The sequence below is a fragment of the Gymnodraco acuticeps genome, unplaced genomic scaffold (genome assembly GCF_902827175.1).
Source record: "Gymnodraco acuticeps unplaced genomic scaffold, fGymAcu1.1, whole genome shotgun sequence".
Classification (NCBI taxonomy): Eukaryota; Metazoa; Chordata; class Actinopteri; order Perciformes; family Bathydraconidae; genus Gymnodraco; species Gymnodraco acuticeps.
The window spans coordinates 3783054-3794460 of record NW_022992160.1 but is presented as its reverse complement, the minus strand read 5'-3'; the positions used below and the strand labels follow the sequence as shown (position 1 = coordinate 3794460).

At 39.0% G+C, this 11407-nt stretch overlaps 2 long non-coding RNA genes across 2 annotated transcripts; both read left to right on the top strand.

The window, feature by feature from the left end:
• The first annotated feature begins 1432 nt into the window (after positions 1-1432).
• LOC117538624 lies at positions 1433-2746 on the top strand. The gene is made up of 4 exons (XR_004567880.1): positions 1433-1620; positions 1808-1906; positions 2403-2514; positions 2709-2746. It is a non-coding gene; the product is annotated as an uncharacterized LOC117538624 (long non-coding RNA).
• Positions 2747-2849: 103 nt separating this feature from the next.
• LOC117538628 lies at positions 2850-4893 on the top strand. The gene is made up of 3 exons (XR_004567882.1): positions 2850-2864; positions 3000-3154; positions 4644-4893. It is a non-coding gene; the product is annotated as an uncharacterized LOC117538628 (long non-coding RNA).
• The last annotated feature ends 6514 nt before the right edge of the window (positions 4894-11407 follow it).

Sequence of the window (11407 nt, the reverse complement as noted above, 5' to 3'; positions counted from 1 at the left end):
AATAAATAAATATATACATAAATAATTAAATAAATACATATATATATAAATATGCCTATGAAATAAATTATAAAATAAATAAATTAGGCAATAAATATGTATACATGTACATTTAAATACACATTTATTTATTTCATGGGGCTTTTATTTCATAATGACACATTTATTTATTTCAAGAGACTTGTATTTCATAATGACACATTTATTTATTTCAAGAGACTTGTATTTCATAATGACACATTTATTTATTTCAAGAGACTCGTATTTCATAATGACATATTTATTTATTTCAGATGACTTGTATTTCATAATGACGCGTTTCTTTATTTCAAGAGACTCGTATTTCATAATGGCTTATTTAATGTGACTTGTATTTCATGATGAGACATTTCCATTCCTTATATGCAAATGAACGGGGCGTGGTTAGCTCACAGGTCCAGAGACCCAGACCAAAGCAACAGCACCACACTGACTACTCGAGAAGAGGAAGAAAATGGAGGAGAAGGACTATAAGGCAAACTACTAAATGAAAATAACAACATGGAAGACGTCGGTGGGCTCCAAGACTTAACTGGTTCTTCTCTGGTCTTATCTGGTCCGTCCAATGCTGCTCTTCTGAGAGCAACCGCTCTGACAGCTCTCTCTCTACTGGGAAATAGCTAAAAGTCCTTCTGGAGGTAAGCAACGCTACACAATTACACCCAGTCTGAGAGTAAAATATGTCTCGAAGGTTCGTTTTGCTTTCTTACAACGTTAAGTTAATGTTAACGTAACCTTACGTTTGCTAGGAGGCTATCGTTACGAGCTAGCTGTCTTAGCTAACAACAGTTAGCAGCTAACGTTTTCTGCAGTTTGTGTTGCCCCTGAAAAACGTGATGTAGTTATTTAAGGGTATGTTAAATTAACGTTATTTTACAAGTTGAGAGAGTTAAGTTGTGTTTAAAATCGTCAATGTAATGCACGTTAGAGGTTTTGTGTTGGAAATGAAGTTAGCTAACGTTAGCTAACTCCACCAGGTTAGCATGTTAAGCTGTACTTTTTACAAGAGGGGTTTTGTGCTTCATTGCAAACTTTTCTTTGTTAATCTACCTGAAACTGTAGGGACAGTTTGTTTCTACTCAACTATACAGACCATTGTTGAGGAGATGCAAAACATACTGTACATGAGTTGGGTCCAACATATACCTTGAGTAATGTTACTTTGCTGCTAAAAATGAAACATCATTATCAGATGAGGACATCACCAAAGTGTGTGAGCCTGTCAGGGGATTTGATCTGTTCTCTGCATGTCCTAAACACTGCTCTGGTATTACTTATATTGTAACATGTAAGTCTCCCGCTCTTGTCATCTTTCAGGCTTTGCATTTGAACTCCTATGACTGGTTGCGGACTTGAAGGGAACGCCTTCCTGACATCCAGGACAAAGGTGAGATTATAATACATTTGAATGCCAAAAGCAAGTTATTGTTTTTAACTTTTGAAATATGATTGTTTTGGGGCATTTCAGTTTTATTGGACAGGCAGTAGAGATCTACTGGAAACAGTGGAGAGGGAGGAGATGATATGCAGCATACGGCCCAGCCGGATGGTTGCTGCTCCGTGTGGAACGTGTCCTATCAGGTAAAGCACTTTGGTACCCAGTTATTTATGGTGTTGAGTTTCAATTTAGCTTTTGGAATGTAATTTCCAACTGTGCATTGTAAAGACTGAAAAAACAGCCTCAGGTTAAAGCTTGACATGATTTGGTCTTTTACTTAAGAAGATGTTTGTCCTCCTGTGTTGTCTTATTTCCTTATCTTTCTTTCAGGTGTAACATCTACCAATGGTTGTACATGACAGAGACCTCCTCCGCCTCTTTGCTGTCTTACTAGTCAATCCTTCTGATCAGGTCCTTTCCTAAATAGTGGTAAGTTTTACAGTTCAGTGTACGTTAATTTAGTAACTTAATGCTTTACCGCTGTTGAATAAATCCTATATTGCTTGTCATTTTATTAAAACTACGATTTGTAAACTTTTTGATTCCAATTACAATAATCTTTTTGTTATAATTGTAAAACATATCTTAACATCCATCAGCAATCAATACAACAAATCATCCAACACTAAATAGAAGAAATCTGGACCTATTTATTTTTATACAGCAGCATGTTTTGGGACTGCTCATTGATGTCATCAAGAGCCATTGAGTCTACCTTTTGTAGTCGGCCTCTCAGAATGTTTATCATTTATTTGTATTTTAACATTCCTATAATAATTAGTTTTTTTATTGTTTTGTTCTTTATTTTTGTTGTGAGAATCACTTTGCAATTATTGTGTAAGTGCTATATAAATAGTTATACTAATATTATTGTTGTTACTATTATTAATAATGTCTTCTTTGTTTTCTTTATTCATCGCTGCAGAAAGGATCATGCCAGCCCACATCAAACACCTGATCAAGAGCTTGTGAACCTCACTGCTGCAGACACCTGTGTGATATTCCACTCTGACTGGAACCCTCAAAATGACCTGCAGGTACAATATATATATATATATATATATCTGCTCTGTCCGTCCTAAAGATAGTTCAATAGGGCTACAACAACAACAGTCTTTCCGTTTATTCCCTCGGTTCTTTAAGTGTATATTTTCCCATTTAATGCTTAAAAACGTTGAACAGCAGCTGCACATGATGCTCTTTTGACCCCTCTTTTAATTTTGTATTTCAGGCTCAAGCTCGGTGTCATCGTTTTGGCCAGTCTAAGGCGTTGGAGGTGTACCGTCTGATCACTAAAAACTATGAGAGGGAAATGCTGGATAAAGCTAGTCTGAAGCTCGGGCTGGACCGTCCCGTCCTGCAGAGCATGAGTGGCAACAACAACGGGGTGAGAAAAAGAAAATCTGTCATATTTCTAGATGCCAAGTCATCTTTGGGTCAGTCGCTGTTGCAGTACGCTTAGTTTATTTTCAAAAAGAGTTTTCTAAATCCACTTGTGTAAATGTCTCTGCGTCGCCTTTAGCCGGTCCAGCAGTTCTCCAAGAAAGAGATCGAGGACCTGCTGAGGAAAGGAGCCTACGCCGCCATCATGGACGAGAACGACGAAGGCAATCGCTTCTGCTAGGAGGACATCGACCAGATCCTGCAGCGAAGAGCCACCATCAACACCATCACCAGGTATGTTCTTAGCAGCACTAGCCACTTGCGCTTTGTGTTGGTAACCAAGTACTTGGTTATTTGAAATGTAATATTGATGATGTAATAATTAAAACTAGGGATGGGTACCGAGCCCCAGTATTAACGGGGCCCCGGGGCTGAATTATTAAAGACCGTGGTACCGTTAACGTCCAATGTTATCAATATTTTTATCGTTACGGGAGACATTTAAAAAATAGATGTCATATGTATTATATCTACATAAACATTATATTGCAGTCTTACTGCAATTCCGTTTCTAATATGCAATAAGACTACAAAGTGCGTCTATGATTTATTTTCGATCTTTCCAATCCAGACGAGATCTCTCTCCCCTGTCGGTGTGCTGCGAGGGGGTGGGGCAGTTTACACACAGAACCTGCTACATGCATGCAACACACACACACACACACACACACACACACACACACACACACACACACACACACACACACACACACACACACACACACACACACACACACACACACACACACACACACACACACACACACACACACACACACACACACACACACACACACACACACACACGGCGGAGAGAACTAAGCGCCCCGAGGGTAGTTATGTTACCCGTCTTGAGCATGGATGTTTAATAAGACCTGGATACAGCATCGGAGGAGGGGCCTCGTTCTTTCCTATGAGAGCTGCTCATTGGCGCATGAAGTCAAAATGGCCCAACTTTTGAGAGAGCGAAACGTCACAGATTACCCGTCATGCCTGGCTGTCAGAGCAGAATAACCCGTTTGTGCGCTCAGAGCATGCGCCCCTTAAGCCCCGCCCCCCCGAGCACACACTCTGGGCTCACTAGAAAGAATGGAGAGAGAGAATAAATCTAGATTCGGCTTTTAGTGCATTTTACAACTTTAAGAACTTAATGATTCTAGGGCTATACAATACTGGGTAGTTTATTTAGTTTCAAAAAAAGTATCCACCGAGTTACAGACGTCTCTTTCCCAATGTTAGTCAATGGGAAAAAGTATTTCTGGGCCGGTCGACGTCACAGACTGATAAGGAAATTGTAGTACCGCCGTTTGGACACAACGAATATTTTCCTCAGAGTCCGGCACACTTCCTGGGGGCTTGGTCTTGAGGTGGAAAATGCTCGTTGCCAATAGTGCAATAAGAATTTAGCATGTAAGGGCGGTAACACAAGCTATTTGTCTAAACATTTAGCAAAAGTGCTCCACATTCAGACGGAGAAATGCACCGGGTTCGACTGTCTTTCTAGTAGCTCTGTAGCCCCATCCACGGGTAACGTTTCCACGTCAGGTATATATTATGTATGCTAGCAGCAACACACAGAGTTAACTCAATGATACAAACATGGGTTAATGATTAGAGGTAACTGAGTTATTTATTTTGTTAAAGTTACAGCTATTCTGTTTGCAGTTCTATCATCACATAATTGAATAAGATTTGTTAAAACATTGTTGTTTCTTATTTTCAGTTTGCTTCAAGCAGTGGCTGCACGAGAAAGACGTGGAGGACCAAGAAATGCTGGCCAGATTGGCAAAGACCGGAAGATACATAACAGAGAAGATAATGAATATTAACAAGAAAAATAAAAAAAATGTTTATAATTTCTTTGTTGCTGTTTACATTTTGAATTATATTTGTTATTTTTAAATCAAATGCATCTTTTTTAGATGATATATTTATTTAGATGTAGGTTTTTTTTGTAATATTATTGTATTAAGTATAATTTATTAAATAAAAATACTGTTATGACCACTATACAATGTCTTTATTTTGATAGTTACCAGAATACATTGTATATTTAATACTAACATAAGCTGTTGATAGATAAATGCTGGTCTGCTGGTATGCCAGCAGACAAATATTTATAAAGACGGTATGGCTGGAGTAGGCTACACCCATACCAAGAAATGGCTTAGCCCCACCATGAAAAATGATGTTAAAGTAAGAAAAATAAAGTCCGCCAACTGGCGCGGAGTAAATTGCACAGACAGCAGTTAGTAAGATTGATTTCAGTAGCCACTTGTCTGGAAATACGGAAGACCAGAAACGGTTTTGAAAACTTTTGTCACGTAGTGATCGTCTTCCCAATAGAACATCTTTGATAATGTTTTCTGGCCAATCAGAATCAAGATAACGGCGTGGTGTTGTTGCAGGAAGTCCCGACGGAGAATACTTTTGCTGTAGTACAGGTAACACATAACTGGTACGCAGGTTATGTGCGTAATCTGAAATGCGTACCGTCACTTGTGTCACAAAGCACATTTGCGTACCGACGTACTTGTGAAGCTTTTCCAGAAGGCGGTTAGATCACCGGACGACAGAGTCGGTCTCCGTGTGCACAGACAGGGCTGCTGTTAACGTCGGTCTGTACAACGGAATTGTGCCAAAATTACGCCAACCGGCTGCGGAGGGAGACTCCTCCCTTCACTGGAGAACTGCGCTAAAACAGCTGATCACAACGTTCACACTCTGTGGTCACGAAGTACTCCACTCCACTAGCGCCCCCCGTCGACTTTCCTGAAGTTTCTAAGTAAGATAGAAATCAATACGTAATGAATTAAGACCCCACGGTTTGATGATTGATAGGTGCTCTCTTTCATTTTGACACACAGACATTTTTTACAATAAACATGTTAAATGGATATATCCGCCTTCTTTCATTTATCTTTCCATTCCCACAACAATATACATAAAGAAATGACATATTTTGGACATAGTTCGAATGGTGATTAATCATGATTAATTAATGTTTAAGCTGTGATTAATCTGATTAAAAATTGTAATCGTTTGACAGCCCTAATTTATTTATTTTTGGATTAGATCATAGATACGTCCATGAGTTAAGAGAAGGAATGATATGATGATTCACACTCATGTACAGTAGGTGGCGGTATGCACCTTAAAGTTGTTTGCAATCCGCCAAAAAACCGAGAGAAGAAGAAGTCAACTGGTTTGCCAACGGACAATTTACACCGAAGAAGAAGAAGCGAACATTTCTGGCGGGTGAAATTTAGAGTATCAGATTACATGCGATGTCTGACTCTGAGAATTTAGTAGTTTGCCTTATAGTCCTTTTGGGCCGGAAGAAAATGGAGGAGAAGGAGTCCTTATGTCCTTAGGACAGAAGGACTCCTTCTCCTCCATTTTCTTCCTCTTCTCGAGTAGTCAGTGTGGTGCTGTTGCTTTGGTCTGGGTCTCTGGACCTGTGAGCTAACCACGCCCCGTTCATTTGCATATAAGGAATGGAAATGTCTCATCATGAAATACAAGTCACATGAAATAAGCCATTATGAAATACGAGTCTCTTGAAATAAAGAAACGCGTCATTATGAAATACAAGTCATCTGAAATAAATAAATATGTCATTATGAAATACGAGTCTCTTGAAATAAATAAATGTGTCATTATGAAATACAAGTCTCTTGAAATAAATAAATGTGTCATTATGAAATACAAGTCTCTTGAAATAAATAAATGTGTCATTATGAAATAAAAGTCCCATGAAATAAATAAATGTGTATTTAAATGTACATGTATACATATTTATTGCCTAATTTATTTATTTTATAATTTATTTCATAGGCATATTTATATATATATATGTATTTATTTAATTATTTAATATTGGCTTAAATGGCATTCCATAAAAATGTGCTTTTACACGCGCATAAAATGACCCTCGCGCACAGATTAAACCCCCGCGAGCGGCTCTGCGCTCGCGAGAGAGACAGCCCTCTTGCTTGCTCGCGGGAGTGTCAGCCTCGCGGAGTCTGTCTACGCGCGCGTGAAAAGTTTCTGGCACTTTGGGGCGGAGCCACTGGACTTTGATTGACAGCTGCCAGGAAACGCGGGGTTGCCAGGTTTGATAAATGCCTGAACTACCAAGAGCCGAGCAGTGACGGCAGCAAAATCTAGGTGCGTACAGCCATAGATATATTCAAACACTAGATGACTCACCCGCGCTGCTGGCCAATGGAGACCGACGTTGCCACTTGGCCGCCATCTTGCTACAGGCAGTTCTCTCATTCATAACATTATGGTTTACTATTTAAATAACCATAGCTTGCTCAATTTTCATACGGTTTGGTTTTTTATAAACATCAAAGATGTAGTTATGATACTGTATACTTATAGTCATGGACTTTCTTATGAAAATAACATTAAGCAGATAAAGCAATAGCTATACACACACACAAGGTATTTATATTAAATATTTGCCGGTGTATATATTTCCATTTATTTTTATTATATTGTTAATATTTTAAATAAATTATAAAATTAAAATATATTTATATTTTATATATAAAAATCGGTCTCATGTTACCACTCTGTAAGCCAAGAGTTGTTAATTTAGCAATGCCTTAGCTTGAAGAATAGGGACACAACTAATGACAATAGCATATGGTGGTATATTATTTAGATATTCACACCTTTATCAGAAGAACCAAACCAACATAAAATGAGCTCACAGACAGGCCAGTTCTGTCTCATTTATCACAATTATACGAATATATAAATAATAGTAATATGGAAATTAATAAGTTACTTTTTTAACAATTCAATGTTCACTTATCAATACTGTGAGCCTGATTTTTCTTACATTCTCCAACAGAAAACACAACTCAGCGTACTTTTAAGAAATTGATCTTAATAGGCTTTTCCCCTTATAAGGCAAACATATGTTTTGAGGCTCTGGACAAAAATGGCTATTTTGATTGTAAAGGTTGCCAATCCCTGGGTGTAGTTTCAATGTTTGCACATGTTTATTCAAGTGTATGAGTGACATAGAGCAAGTGAGATGGCCAGTGGTTCTCAAACCTTTTACACAGAGTACCACCTCAAATTATATTGGGCTCTCCTAGTAACACCATCATAGACCTTCCTGGGTACCACCGAGATAAAGGATTTAATATGACAAGCCATATGATGCTCTCATTTGTTAGTGACATTCCACATGCAAATAAAACAAGATAAGATGGTACTTTATTGATCCCAATTTGGGAAAACATTTTTAGTTACAGCAGCATAAGGGACAAAGCATTTTACAATGAATTAGAAATAAGCAAGAAAAATAAAGAAAAGAAAGAAAGAGGAAAATATACATGTTGAGTTTGGCAGGATATTATATATATAATATACATAAATATAAGGCATATGGAATATTAATGTTAAATATTAAATAGATTATATATGTGTAAAATGTACAACGTGGTTATATTCAAGAGAAACTATGGAGCAGAGAGTTATCTTCCAGCCAGAGGTGATTTGTTGAGTTATGGCACTGCGGAGCTGCAGCAGTCTGTTGGAGAAGGAGCTCCGTTGACTGTCCAGCTGCAGGTGGAGAGGATGGGTGGGGTTATCCATGATGGACAACAGCCTGTTCAGTGTCCTCCTCTCCACCACAGCTTCAAAGGGGTCCAGCTTGATGCCGATGACAGACCCAGCTTTCCTAATTAGTTTATTGATCCTGCTGGTGTCACCGGCTCTGATGCTGCCCCCCCAGCAGACCGGATCAAAGAAGAGTGCACTGGCCACAACAGACCGGTAGAAGATCTCCAGCATCTTACTGCACACGTGGAAGTATCTCAGCTTCCTCAGAAAATAGAGTCTGCTCATCCCCTTCTTGTGCACAGCATCAGTGTTGATCCTCCAGTTCAGTCCGTTGTCTAAGTGCACTCCCAGGTATTTGTAGTCCTCCACAACAGCCACATCCTCTCCCAGAATGCACAGGGGTAGAAGAGACGTCCTCACCCTCCTGAAATCAATGACCATCTCTCTGGTCTTGGCCACATTCAGAATACTCACAACATTAGGCTGAGGTTCATCTTCCGCTCTTCTTGAAGTGGTTGTGCTTCTTGTTGCTTCCGGCTAAAATAAACATAATTAAAGACATTTTGAGTGTTTAAAATGTGCTGTAATACACAACACAATATTTATTCCTAAACTTGCAGAAAGAAAAACTAAAGTGTGACATTTAATCACATATTTATCAATCAATCTTATACACCTTGAATTGTTGTTGGCCAATGATACACATACCCTTTGAAGATGAGCTGGGAAATTGAATACTGTTGGCACAACACCATCTTTAAGCCGGACAGTCTGCCCCGTCCTGTCAAAGTCCTCACTCCTGAAGTGCTCACTGCAGAGCAGCGTCCTGCCAGAGGAAACAAAACCGTCCCTTCTTAGGGCGAGTTCCCACTGCCTCCTCCTCTCTCCGGTTTTGGGAAACCTTAAAAACATGAGAAAGGTAGCCAGATATATAAATTATTGTCAACATTGTCCGCCCTTCTTTCCTTTAACATTAAGGGTAAGGACAAAATACACACCGAAATTATCATATTTTTGGGGTAATTGTATGTATGTATGTATGTAATGTATGTATGTATACTTTAAGAATAAGACAACCACACTAAGAGTAATAAAAAAGGTGTCCAAAAGAAACATTACATAATTGTGTAAAGAAATGGTAGCAACATAGGCGGCGCATGAGGCTCAGGTTTGGGAAGGCTAAATAACTTATTTTTTTATCTGACGCTGCCCGCCTCCGGCGTTTATAGAAAAGAGATCAACTCAGTGAAAGCACCGCCTGCTGACCGATCAGAGCTCAGTGTGCGGAGTTTAAATATATCAAGTCATATTACAGGATAAAGGAAATACAGTTTAAACTGCCGTATGCAGAGAAGACGTCGACGTGTCGCACTTATCATTCATATCACACTGACATCACATCATCAATCAGATCATCGATCATATAATATCACAATATTTCCTTATCTGAGTCAGCTTCTCGAGCCGTATCTGGCCGTGCAACACTTACATTGTCACATACTGTATGCAGACGTATTATTTTAAGCAACACATTCAGTTGACGAAACACTCAACTCAAATGTAATTAAAGTCAGATCCACTCGTGTCTTAGATGGGGCAGTATCATAAAACTGTTTTCAAACACTCGGTAGTTTATTTTTTAACCAGTTGTTTTATATTCTCCTTGCAGGTGCAACTATGTGGCTTGTATCCTGGATTATATGTTTAAGTCATGGATGGTTAAAGTTCATATTTGTCTAATATTAGTTTACTTTTCATTAATGAAGTATGACGCTGCGCTGTCAGTACACTTGTCCCTGTTTGTGATTGGTCAAATGTAGCGTGAACGCATTCTCAGCTGGAGAGAGAAACCCTGGCTTGATTCACCGAGTTGATAACCAGCTTCGTGGACCACTTAGCGAAATCTCATTTGTTAGGTTTAGTTAAGATAACTCAAACATATCCAGGGTCTGTTGAACTGGCTTCGTACAGGGCACAGGTGGCTGCATAGCAGCGCTAATGTCAAAGACACACACATTATACATCATATTTTTATTTTACCAGGATGCAGTGACACAAATATTTGGGAAGGCTTAGCCTTCCCTAGCCTACAGCACCCGCCGCCCCTGGGTAGCAACATATTCTAAAGAGGCTGGGTCAACATCAATCTTGCAATACTATTATCTCACATAGCCCCACTGATCCTGTGTAGCAGGACTTGTAATGTACATACATCCACTAAGTAATTAACGATTATCCTAATTATAGTCATAATATTGTCATATCTTACATGTGAAAGGTGATTCCACGGGTTCTTGTTTGCAGACTGCGGCGATTAGAGCAGCCGTAGGCTGCACAAAAGTCAAGCATAGTCAGGTACTTCTGTAAACACAAAGCGAGCAATTTCCTGTATCATAATGTATCTAAAAATGTAAGATGTTTTTAACAAGCCAAACCACTTGGAAGAAATCATGTGTAACTTAAGTTATGTTGAAAAGAAAGAGCAGTTATGCCTCTCCCACTGGTGTAAAGTTGCTGGGTGAACTTCTTAATACTAGGTCTCACTCACAGCCTCTTGTTATTAGCCAGCTAATAAATACAACCACATACACAAAGAAAAGCTGCAATTTCAACATGTCCAAGCATCCTGTATCATAGCCATGCTAATAACGTTTATAATAAACAAAACCGTTTGTAAATCAGTCAAGATTTCAGCGATTTAAGAGTATTTGTGTGCAGATCACTCACCTTACAACAGCTACCATAGCGCGTACCAGAGTAGCTGTTGACTGTAGCAAGATGGCGGCCGGTGAGCTACGCTGGAAAATCTCCCATGAGCCATCTAGTGTTTATATATATCTATGCGTACAGCAGACAGTAGCTAGCAGTTTTCGACGGACACAGCCCACTGAAAAATATATT